At 38.0% G+C, this 12,148-nt stretch overlaps 6 non-coding genes across 6 annotated transcripts; all 6 read left to right on the top strand.

Moving 5' to 3' along the window:
- Positions 1-212: 212 nt before the first annotated feature.
- Trnak-uuu (transfer RNA lysine (anticodon UUU)) lies at positions 213-285 on the top strand. Its single transcript has one exon. It is a non-coding gene; the product is annotated as a tRNA-Lys (tRNA).
- Positions 286-1,236: 951 nt separating this feature from the next.
- Trnak-uuu (transfer RNA lysine (anticodon UUU)) lies at positions 1,237-1,309 on the top strand. The gene has a single exon. It is a non-coding gene; the product is annotated as a tRNA-Lys (tRNA).
- A 268-nt stretch (positions 1,310-1,577) lies between these two features.
- On the top strand, positions 1,578-1,650 carry Trnak-uuu (transfer RNA lysine (anticodon UUU)). The gene has a single exon. It is a non-coding gene; the product is annotated as a tRNA-Lys (tRNA).
- A 1,266-nt stretch (positions 1,651-2,916) lies between these two features.
- Positions 2,917-2,989, top strand: Trnak-uuu (transfer RNA lysine (anticodon UUU)). Its single transcript has one exon. It is a non-coding gene; the product is annotated as a tRNA-Lys (tRNA).
- A 348-nt stretch (positions 2,990-3,337) lies between these two features.
- Trnak-uuu (transfer RNA lysine (anticodon UUU)) lies at positions 3,338-3,410 on the top strand. Its single transcript has one exon. It is a non-coding gene; the product is annotated as a tRNA-Lys (tRNA).
- Positions 3,411-10,803: 7,393 nt separating this feature from the next.
- On the top strand, positions 10,804-10,876 carry Trnak-uuu (transfer RNA lysine (anticodon UUU)). Its single transcript has one exon. It is a non-coding gene; the product is annotated as a tRNA-Lys (tRNA).
- The last annotated feature ends 1,272 nt before the right edge of the window (positions 10,877-12,148 follow it).

Genomic DNA, 12,148 nt, shown 5'->3' with positions numbered 1-12,148 from the left:
TTGCACTGCCATGTCTTGTTCCCTTTAACCATAGCGGTTGAGAGTGAATCGATGTCGGCTTGATGCCTGGTGAATGAACAAAACTGCTTACATCATGTCCGCAGTTCACGAGCCCGGTTCACGATCCCGGCATAGCAGTTGAGAGTGAATCGATGCCCGCTTGATGCCTGGTGAATGCACAAAAATGCTTACATCATACCTGCAGTACACGAGCCCGGTTAGCTCAGTCGGTAGAGCATCAGACTTTTAATCTGAGGGCCAAGGGTTCGAGTTCCTTACCGCGCGCATTTTTATGCGCCATATTGATGCATGATTAATTTTAGTTATTTATAAATGGAAATTATTATTACATGTATTTTTACTATTATTTACCTGCATTTACAACTTATTTTAGTATCTTCGTTTTTTGGCATGGATCACTTTATGAAAGAGTCAGGCAGCAAATGCAAAGATGCTGAACAAATCACAATAAAAATGATAACAATTGTTAACAAATTCTAATTGTACACTAAGCCAAAAAAGGAACTTATAATTTTTCACAAGGTCATATCTTAAAATCCTGTCTATCAAAATTAACCAAAATTACACACAGGATTGCCTCAATACTCTACTCTAAATACATGTCACTAACTATGCAGTTGTCCAACTGACACAACAGCAAAATGCACTGACATGCAACACCTTCATGGACCACATTCACAGCGCAACAGATTTCTTTGGCTGGGTTCCAATTATTCGCCTGTGAATGTGATCCCGGAAGCTGTTCCGTGTCAGTGCATTTTACTGTTGTGTCAGTTGGACAACTGCTTGGTTACTGACATGTGTTTAGAGTAAAGTATTGAAGTAATCCTGTGTGTAATTTTTGTTCATGTACAGGCGAATAATTGGAACACAGCCAAAGAAATCTGTTGCGCTGTGAATGTGGTCCAGCACGGTGTTGCATGTCAGTGCATTTTGCGGTTGTGTCAGTTGGACAACTGTTTGGTTACTGAACAGTGTTTAGAGTAGAGTATTGAAGTAATCCTGTGTGCAATTTTTGTTCATTTTTATGGAGAGGATTTTAAGATATGACCTTGTGAAAAATTATAAGTTTCTTTTTTGGCTTAGTGTATATATCTATCTGAACATGATCTGAAAGATGAGTATTATACCGGCAAAGCAGTTGAGAGTGAATTGATGCCCTCTTGATGCCTGGTGAATGCACAAAACTGCTTACATCATACCTGCAGTACACGAGCCCGCTTAGCTCAGTCGGTAGAGCATCAGACTTTTAATCTGAGGGCCAAGGGTTCGAGTCCCTTACCGGGCCCATTTTTTATGCGCCATATTGGATGCATGATTAATTTTAGTTATTTATAAATGGAAATTATTATTACATGTATTTTTACTATTATTTACCTGCATTTACAACTTATTTTAGTATCTTCATTTTTTGGTATGGATTCACTTTATTAAAGTTTTTTTCAGGCAGCAGATGCAAAGATGCTGAACAAATCACAATAAAAATGATAACAATTGATAACGAATTCTAATTGTACACTAAACAAAAATGCTTACATCATACCTGCAGTACACGAGCCCGGTTAGCTCAGTCGGTAGAGCATCAGACTTTTAATCTGAGGGCCAAGGGTTCGAGTCCCTTACCGGGCGCATTTTTATGCGCCATATTGGATGCATGATTAATTTTAGTTATTTATAAATGGAAATTATTATTACATGTATTTTTACTATTATTTACCTGTATTTACAACTTATTTTAGTATCTTCATTTTTTGGTATGGATCACTTTATTAAAGTTTTTTTCAGGCAGCAGATGCAAAGATGCTGAACAAATCACAATAAAAATGATAACAATTGATAACGAATTCTAATTGTATATATTTATCTGAAAAATGAGTTGATAATGTAAAATCACACGTACATTTCTATACAATTTGCAATTGCACTGCCATGTCTTGTTCCCTTGGTTACTCGACGACACTTTAAAAATATACCTATTACATAATTAGCGTCCTACAATACAACACCGTATAATTACACCGGCCATGATGCAGTCATGTCTACAGTAGAATTCACCTCGACCTTTGCAGGACTTAAACCCCATTAAAAGCTATTAAACCAAGATAACACTCATTGAAAACAGCTCAACTGATTAAACCATATCGTCTCTGGTTGTGCACATGTGTCTGTTTTATATGTGCGGTATCGCAATGAGCTGGTATTTATAGCTTCAGTTGGGTAACCGATTATAAAGGAAACGCGCGGAAACAATGGTATGTGGACCTTTGTTCACGAAATGAGACAATGGCCTGCTTTTTGTTAACCAGCATTCTTGAAAATGAGCAACATATTGATTGTTGACTTAACACGGTTTGGAAATAATTTCTTCATATTTTGGTGTTATCTGTCGTTTACATATCCTTCCTAAAACACCAAAGTACGCATATTTCCAAACATCTAAATAAGCTAAAAATTTAGGACATGTTACAAAACTATATTCTAGAATTTTAGAAGAGTACTTTTAATATTGGCCGGTTATTTTTCACACAGCGACGTTAACTAGGCAATGTACTATTACCTATAACATACACTAAAACACCAAAGTACGCATATTTCCAAACATCTAAATTAGCTAAAAATTTAGGACATGTTACAAAACTATATTTTCTAGAACTTTAGAAGAGTACTTTTAATATTGGCCGGTTATTTTTCACACAGCGACGTTAACTAGGCAAATCCCCATACTTTTAACGTAGGCTATTTGTAGAGGTCACGCGTCAATGGTAAGAGCACTGTGTATTGTGTATAGGAAAACGGACAGTAACTGCAGTATGCAAATCGGTTGAGAGTGAATCGATGTCCGCTTGATGCCTGGTGAATGCACAAAAATGCTTACATCATACCTGCAGTACACGAGCCCGGTTAGCTCAGTCGGTAGAGCATCAGACTTTTAATCTGAGGGCCAAGGGTTCGAGTCCCTTACCGGGCGCATTTTTTATGCGCCATATTGGATGCATGATTAATTTTAGTTATTTATAAATGGAAATTATTATTACATGTATTTTTACTATTATTTACCTGCATTTACAACTTATTTTAGTATCTTCGTTTTTTGGCATGGATCACTTTATGAAAGAGTCAGGCAGCAAATGCAAAGATGCTGAACAAATCACAATAAAAATGATAACAATTGTTAACAAATTCTAATTGTATATATTTATCTGAACATGATCTGAAAGATGAGTATTATACCGGCAAAGCAGTTGAGAGTGAATTGATGCCCGCTTGATGCCTGGTGAATGCACAAAACTGCTTACATCATACCTGCAGTACACGAGCCCGGTTAGCTCAGTCGGTAGAGCATCAGACTTTTAATCTGAGGGTCAAGGGTTCGAGTCCCTTACCGGGCGCATTTTATGCGTCATATTGACTTATTCTGCAGGATTAATTTTAGTTATTTGTGACGTGTCATGTCAAAAGAAGACACTTTTGGGCAGGTTATCAATTTGGAGATTTTTACATATCTTAAGGGAGGTCTAATGAGCGTGAACCTGGTTTGGATGCAGAGGGAGTGTGCCTGTAACAGACACAGCCACCAGAAAAGGACCAGCTCAGATCGCGCGCCAAATAAGTTTGCAGTCCAGAAATTTTATTTTTTTCCCAGCCTTGCAAAAAATAGGCAGAGGTGGGAATCGAACCCGGGACCTCGGTGTTGTAAAACCTACTGCGTTACCACTGAGCCAACTGACAATCAGCTATGAGAAGTTTGATAGTAATCCTTGATATTGCTGAATAGAATAAATCAATACTGATAGGTCTATTTATCTAATGTACGATGTTATTCAAATTGGCCTATAAACTAGGAATATAATGTGAAATGACTATCAATCGATCAATCAATCAAGTTGTCAAGTTATCAACAATCAATAATAAACCGACGTAGGCCTATCATGGAATATTACTAACTAGGCCTACTAACTAATATACCAAATAAATAAAATAAATAAATACCGGTAAGTCAGTAAATAAATAAATAGGCATAGGCCTAAATAAATAAATAAATACATAATGCAGAATGCAGTTAGTATTTTAGTTGCAAAATTCCAAACATTCTATTCACACATTCTATTATAATTTTCTGCTATACACGCAAAGGACCTGTGCCTTTAATATGTCCGCGCCTAATCAATAATGAGTCTTTCACCATGCTCACACACCATGTTAAACTATTGTATCCCTGCAAGTATTATCAGAGAGTAGTTACACAGCCGTGACGTTAGTCACGGCTGTGTCTTTTTTCTTACAGGTTCTTTCTTTACACAGCCGTGACGTTAGTCACGGCTGTGTCTTTTTTCTTACAGGTTCTTCTTCTTCTTTCTTTCTTCTTTCTGTCAACCATTAAATTTGCTCTAGCACTCACATGCTTACATCGATTTTGACCTAACTTGGTCACAATGATCATTGACTGTGCCCCTACATGTCACATGAAACTTGTGGGGTCAAAGGTCACGTAGGGGTCATAGGGGTCAAAAACGTGATTTCAACTCAAAATGCATCTTCTCCTACAAATTACGTAGGACAGTGACGTCACTTGCACACATCCATTGTTATTATCCAGTGTCTATATGGTGTACACAGATTTGGGGTCAAAGGTCATTAAAGGGTCACTTCCGGTATAAAACGAAATATCTTCAAAACATTTTATTAGCTAAGAAAAACATAGGACAGTGATGGTATGTTCACACATGAATTGTTTTTAACCAATGTATATGTTGTATTTTTTTGTTTGGGGTCAAAGGTCATTAAGGGGTCACTTCCGGAATAAAACGAAATACCTTTAAAATGCATCTTCTCCCAGAAATTACGTAGGACAGTGACACCACTTGCACACATGCATTGTTATTACCCAGTGTCAATGTGGTGTACACAGATTTGGGGTCAAAGGTCATTAAGGGGCCACTTCCGGTATAAATCGAAATATCTTCAAAACATTTTATTAGCTAAGAAAAACAGGACAGTGATGGTATGTTCACACATGAATTGTTTTTTAACCAATGTATATATGGTATTTTTTATTTGGGGTCAAAGGTCATTAAGGGGTCATTTCCGGTATAAAACGAAATACCTTTAAAATGCATCTTCTCCCACAAATTACGCAGGACAGTAATGCCACTTACACACATGCATTGTTATTACCCAGTGTCCATGGGGTGTACACAGATTTGGGGTCAAAGGTCATTAAAGGGTCACTTCCGGTCTGAGACGAAAAACATTCAAAATGTCCCTTCTGCCACAAATAACATGGCAAAGTAATGCCACGTGCACGCATACATTGACATTAGCCAATGCCTATGGGGTTTTCATATATTTTGGGGTCAAAGGTCAGTAAGGGGTCACAACACGGCTGTGTTCGTGGTCTTAGACCACAGCTAAGTCTAGTTCTTTCTTTCTTCTTCTTTCTTCTTCTTCTGTCAACCATTACATTTGCTCTAGCACTCACATGCTTACATCGATTTTGACCTAACTTGGTCACAATGATCATTGACCTTGCCCCTACATGTCACATGAAACTTGTGGGGTCAAAGGTCAGGCAGGGGTCATAGGGGTCAAAAACGTGATTTCAACTAAAAATACATCTTCTCCCACATCTTACGTAGGACAGCGACCCCACTTGCACACATGCATTGTTATTACCCAGGGTCTATGTGGTGTACACATATTTGGGGTCAAAGGTCATTAAGGGGTCACTTCCGGTATAAAACGAAAAACCATCACAAATTTGTATTAGCTAAGTAAAACTTAGCACAGTAACGGTATGTTCACATATGATCTGCAGTCACCGAATGTATATGTGGTATTTTTTTAATTGGGGTCAAAGCTCATTAAGGGGTCACTTCCGGTATAAAAAGAAATACCTTTAAAAATGCATCTTCTTCCACGAATTATGTGGGACAGAGGCGCCACTTGCACACATGCATTGTTATTACCCAGTGTCTATGGGGTGTACACAGATTTGGGGTCAAAGGTCATTAAGGGGTCACTTCCGGTATAAAACCAAATATCTTTAAAATGCTTCTTCTTCCACAAATTACGTAGGACAGTGACGCCACTTGCACACATGCATTGTTATAACACAGTGTCTATATGGTGTACACCTATTTGGGGTCAAAGGTCAATAAGGGGTCACTTCCGGTATAAAACGATATACCTTCAAAATATTTTATTAGCTAAGTAAAACATGGGACAGTAACGGTATGTTCACACATGATCTGAAGTCACCCAATGTATATGTGGTATTTTTTTATTTGGGGTCAAATCTCATTAAGGGGTCACTTCCGGTATAAAACGAAATACCTTTAAAATGCATCTTCTTCCACAGATTATGTAGGACAGTGACGTCACTTGCACACACGCATTGTTATTACCCAGTGTCTATGGGGTGTACACAGATTTGGGGTCAAAGGTCATTAAGGGGTCACTTCCGGTATAAAACCAAATATCTTTAAAATGCTTCTTCTTCCACAAATTACGTAGGACAGTGACGCCACTTGCACACATGCATTGTTATAACACAGTGTCTATATGGTGTACACCTATTTGGGGTCAAAGGTCAGTAAGGGGTCACTTCCGGTATAAAACGATATACCTTCAAAATGCCCCTTCTGCCACAAAAAGCATAGCAAAGTGATGCCACGTGGACACAAGCATTGACATTAGCCAATGTCTATGGGGTTTTCATATATTTTGGGGTCAAAGGTGATTAAGGGGTCACAACACGGCTGTGTTCGTGGTCTTAGACCACAGCTAAGTCTAGTTATTCTTGAGAGGGCACCCACCTCATTTGCATGGCAAAATTACCCGTCTCCTCTGCAGCCAATTTGGTTTCGCTCCATCGAAATCAAGCTGGTCACGGAGGAGACTACTTTCCTTTGTGTTTGTTCATTTGTGTATGGAGAGCCCTTCTTGGAGTCCGTTTGGACTCAGGCTACGCTCTCAGCTAGAGTCCGACGCTGCATTGTACTAGAAACACCTTCTCTGTGAACTCGCTAGAGCAAGGAAAATAAAAACTGGTTTCATTACTATCTGTTTTTGAGCTTTTTTTGCAGGTCTGCGACCATGGTGTTACCACAACTGTCTTTGCGTCATTAACATGTGCTGGAGTCTAGCACAGGTCAACCAAAGTCCCGGATTTTAATAAGACAATAATGATTGACACACACACCAGGAAGTTTCTCATCCAAAAGAATGAGAAAATTTAAATTCTCACCATTTTGGCCGTTTCTCATCAAAATGTCCGTTTTCTCATCCAGAACTTCCTTTAGTGTATTAAGTTAGCTTAGGCATATTGATCCTAAATTTGCTGGTAGGGTAAAACTCGTTTTAGGGGGGTGTTTAAAAAAGTTGGCCACACATGCGTATAGGCCTACATTATCATACTTGAGTGCCCCTCCCGGTGAAATTTGAGACTCATTTGGTCACCGTCCTAAGCGTCCTTGCCCACACGAGTCGCCCAGGAGTAGGCCCTACCCGGCATTATTAATTATTAGTGGTTAGCCTCCCTAAATACAGTCGCGTATCGTATTGTCAATTATCGTTACTTGTGTCCATGGATATGACCCCATGTATAAGTAGGCCCCTAGTCTTCATAGAATTCACACAGTCTATGCCATGTCATTTACGGATACAAAGAGGATAATAATGTTGAGGGCGCCCACAAAATCTTACACCGTCTTACACAATGTTCCAAGGCAAAGTTCAGTTTAATATTTACTCATCGTAAAAATACAGACGTTTTATTATGTGATGATGTTGTCTGGATGGGTGGACAGTTGTCACACTGTGGAAAAACAACAACCGGGAATCCGCATTCATTTACAAATAGCATTAAATTAGTATCACATAGTGGCCTCCGTGCAGTGGAAAACCTTAATTCTTTCATCAAAAAAGAAATGAAAAAAAAAAAAAAAACCGGATCCACCTGTACGCCTATAAAATGGGCACAGAAATTTGTCTCAAATATGAATGAATTTTAAGAAACATACGGGATATGATGAACCAATGACCTGACGCCATGATAGTAGGATCTATTAGTCGTTTTATATATACAATGTATATACCGTGTTGTCATAATACCAATATTTGACATAATATATAACGAGTAATATTTAGTATTGTAAATATGCAGTTCATATGCACAAACGAACACTGATCTTTATGATATTCAGGTTGTTGTACATCTCATATAACATGTCATATAGGAGGTCATATGTGTTGACCTTCTCCTATTGTATTTGTTCATCTGTGTATGGAGAGGATTAGCGCCATTAAAACTCCATCAGTATTTGGGCGTAGTTCAGTGAACTCACCAGATTGCTATTCCAAGTACTTTAATAAATACAGATTATGTATTAATGGGTCGAGGCGATTGCATTGAAAAACTAATAAATTATTCATAACAGTTACGTAATCAATCAATAGTGCGGACACTTTTCATTTACAAACCACCAAAATTCGTAATCTTTTAGCGTTGGAAAAGAAACCACGTGAATAGAGTGTCATCCCCCTGGTATTATACTGACCAAGTCCTAACACCTCAATGAAATGGATGCTATAACGTACCCAATCAAGCGAACATATCAAGGTCATATCAGGGCGTTATACAAAGAATGGTCAAAGGTCAACGTTTCCAAAGAAGTATAGTAATAGATGTAGACACAAGCTTTCGTGCGGGAAACATAAACACATAGTCGTCAGTCGTGTGGTTTTTATGAGATTTGATACGGCGCTGAAGTCTATTGGCTGTCCCAAAATCAGTACCAGACCCGGTTTCCAGACGGCAATGTGTGTGTTGTTACAAGGAATGCAAACTCATTTTATCAATGAGTGAACCACATAGAGGAATACGACATCTATCGTGAGCCAATCTGCATTCTGTTGCCTGCAAAAGCCGACGATCAGGTAAAAATTCTAAAAGCAGCGTGACTAGATATTTGCGTTAATTTCATGATACGTGTAAAACGCATTGAAAACGCCAAATTGCAGTCATAAAATATATAATATTAGTAAATCACCCAATCGAATGTTAACGTAGGTATGTGGAAAAGAACTGCAATAACAATAACAAACTATGTGCCCAAAGAGTTGTCTTTGGCATGTCGCTTTTTTTGAAATATGACCAAAAATATCAAATTTTGGAAAAACGCCCCCAAATTTAAAATAAACACGAACCTTCCAAAATAAATATATATTAGCACTCGGCGGCCCAGTCACTACCTGCCGCTGTGATTTGGGGTAACTCATTGCTTCCCCTCTCCAGATACCGGAACTTCAAGGTCGCTCATACCCCAGCCCTTAAATAAAGAGATATTTTGCTTCACAATGGCGTTTTCCCCAATGAAATCGGACATTCCTAAGCGAAGATATTGAGTTCGTAAGTGACGTATCACCCCGTAAATATGGCGGACTACTCAAAATAATGCATTCAACAAAAGCATGATTGCAATCTACCGTGACAGTTCGTCTCACACATATAACCCTGCACTACGATCAAATTGGTTGATGACAACATTTGATTGAATGGACTGCACTCCGCCATAACTACGGTAAAGGACACCGGCTCAAATCCTTTGTTTGGAGCCAATCGATAATTTCATGCAGGGCCTCTATTATAAAAATAGACGAATGTCTCAAAAATACAAAATGCCAGTTATATTCTAGTCTGAAACTATCAGACAATATTTTAAACATTAATAACATCACAAATTCGCAACAAACCCAAGTTGTGAAAAATCTCCCCTGGGCAGATTTTTGGCTATTTCTCCATTTACAATCCTGCCAAAAATGGTCTCCTTTTGACATGACACGTCACATTTATTAATGGAAATTATTATTAATATTACATGTAGTTTTATTATTACTTACTTGCATTTACAACTTAGTTTAGTATCTTCAGTTTTGGCATGGATCATTTTATGAAAGTTTTTTTTTAGTCAGGCAGCAGATGCAAAGATGCAGAACGCTATCAGGAGGTAGGTAGGTAGTTATCGGAACAAATATAAATAAAAAATGATAACAATTCGTCGTCCGTATTCCATAGTGGCGTATAGTGGGGCGCCGCGAATAAACAACTTTTCGAGAAAATCGGGTTTGAAGAAATGCCAATTTAAAATCGAGTTGTGTAAATCAGACATTCATTATATTTTGTAAATGATGTGAAATTTCTGTAGTAAACTAAATAGATTTTATTGTTATATATTTTTCAAAAGAAATAAATACATACTTTTGCTGGCAAACTGACAATAAAACTATACGTCAATATGGAAAACGAACAAAACGCAATACACTAACCTTTTTCGTATTCCATAGTAGCGTATCGACCATACGCCACTTTTTATACACATTTTATAATTATGAAATATCGGCAAAATGAAAAACATCGTATTCCATAGTGGCGTATAGGTCCGATACGCGTACGCCACTATGACATACGATGTTTTTCATTTTGCCGATATTTCATAATTATAAAATGTGTATAAAAAGTGGCGTATGGTCGATACGCCACTATGGAATACGAAAAATGTCACTTTGTAACTATACGCCACATTTAATTAATCAATTACTAATTAATTAGCTAATTATGACTGATGAGACTTAGAAAAATGAAAGAGAACATCATTAAAGACATATGTGCCAATTTTCAAAAAAATGACCAAAAATCACTATACGCCACTATGGAATACAGCCGACGAATTGATAACGTTGGTGAATGAACAAATTTGGTTACATCATTTCAACAATTAACGAGCCCGGTTAGCTCAGTCGGTAGAGCATCAGACTTTTAATCTGAGGGCCAAGGGTTCGAGTCCCTTACCGGGCGCTTTTTTATGCGCTATAGGATTGTTCTGCATTCTTGCGCATAATTTTAGTTACTTTATTAAAATAGTCATTAGAAATTATAATTAGTATCATCATTTATTAATAATTATTACCATTTTTTTTTTTTATTAGTATTAGTATTACTATTAGTAGACCTATTATTATTTACCTTATGGCGTTCTCAGGAGGATATCAACCAAGTACCAAGTGTCATCGTCATTATCAATTTAGCGTGACCGTTGACATAGTAAATTTACGTAACTTCGATACTGAATATAGCCCAGACCAAGAAACTTAGATAGGAAGGAGAAGCAATAGATTATGTAACGCATTGTTCCTTTGATGTCGATTTAATTTGCCGACAAGCTATATTCATAACATTGACACCATTGTTTCGAACAAAGGAGTTCCGCCATTAAGTTGGTCACTGACCCGACAGTATATTGATGCTTTTCCTGGCAGGTAACTGTCAATAAGCGATGAATAGAAAGTTATGTGTAAGCACAGCACTTGAGAAAGTGATACCATTGTTCTCACACTGCACAATAGGGTGCGCTGATTTGTCCCAATTTGGGCGCAAGCACGCAAACCTTCTATAGGCGGCACCCAAAGTGGTAAGGGCGGCTAATTTAAATAAAATGAAGGAACATTTTTTTCATGGCTCAGCAGCAGGGACAGGCGATTTGCGCGGAAAAAAATAGCAAATTGCGCGGAGATTGCGCGGAACTGATTTTCAGTGCAAATCATGTATCCCTGCCCATAGGAAAAAAATAGCAAATTGCGCGGGATTGCGCGGAAAAAAAGTTCCGCGCAAATCGCCTGTCCCTGCTCAGCAGCCATGGGGAACGCGTGCGTTTTGTGTGGTAATAACAGTGAATAACTCTTACTCGGCCCATGTGATTGAGGTCACCACATAAAGGTGTCGAGTTTAGCGAATCGTACCTGTTGAAGAGAGTAAAAACGTCCTCAATCGCGGTCGGAAATGGGGTCAATTCCTATTATCCCATCAGGAGGGCGCACAGAGGTGAAAGATCAGCTTCACGAAAATAAATTTAAAAAAAAAATCGATTTATTGAGTATTGGCGACGACTGTGTTTGGTGTTTTTTTCTAATCATGATTGAACACCATAATCAGTTAAGTATTATAATTATTAGTTTTTAAAGTATGAGTTTTGTACTACATATGGGTCATTCCATATGAAATCAAGTAGGCGCCCACCTGACCCCTCAGATTTGCTTTATATTTTAGTCATATATTGTACCTGTAAAAATA

Source organism: Amphiura filiformis, chromosome 4, assembly GCF_039555335.1.
Source record: "Amphiura filiformis chromosome 4, Afil_fr2py, whole genome shotgun sequence".
Taxonomy (NCBI): Eukaryota; Metazoa; Echinodermata; class Ophiuroidea; order Amphilepidida; family Amphiuridae; genus Amphiura; species Amphiura filiformis.
Note: the sequence above shows the minus strand (reverse complement) of the source record. Positions and strands in the feature narration are given on the sequence as shown.